Genomic DNA, 322 nt, shown 5'->3' with positions numbered 1-322 from the left:
GTATCGCAGCTGTGCGGATGTGTTGGCGCGTGCGCTGTGCTGGGAGAGTTCGCTTCGGCACCCAAGTGGGGCTTTTGTCCTTCTGTGGCGCTGGCGTTGGAGCTGCCGGTCACCGTAGGTGGCGCGTGTTGTCTCCCGCCGGCAATGCCACGACAGCACGCTCCCGGGCCTCTGTCGGCAGCGGCAAGCTCAGTTGGGAGCACGGGTGGTCGCACCGAAAGCGTCTACTCGCCTAACTCCGGGCGATTGCGCCTCTCTCGAACCCGACCAAGTACTTGGGACGGCGCTGCGCGCCGCCGGGACCTGAGAGGGTTTCGAGGTG

This window comes from Schistocerca piceifrons, unplaced genomic scaffold, assembly GCF_021461385.2.
Source record: "Schistocerca piceifrons isolate TAMUIC-IGC-003096 unplaced genomic scaffold, iqSchPice1.1 HiC_scaffold_936, whole genome shotgun sequence".
In the NCBI taxonomy this organism is placed as follows: Eukaryota; Metazoa; Arthropoda; class Insecta; order Orthoptera; family Acrididae; genus Schistocerca; species Schistocerca piceifrons.
The sequence above is the reverse complement of the archived record's forward strand: the minus strand, read 5'-3'. Positions refer to the sequence as shown.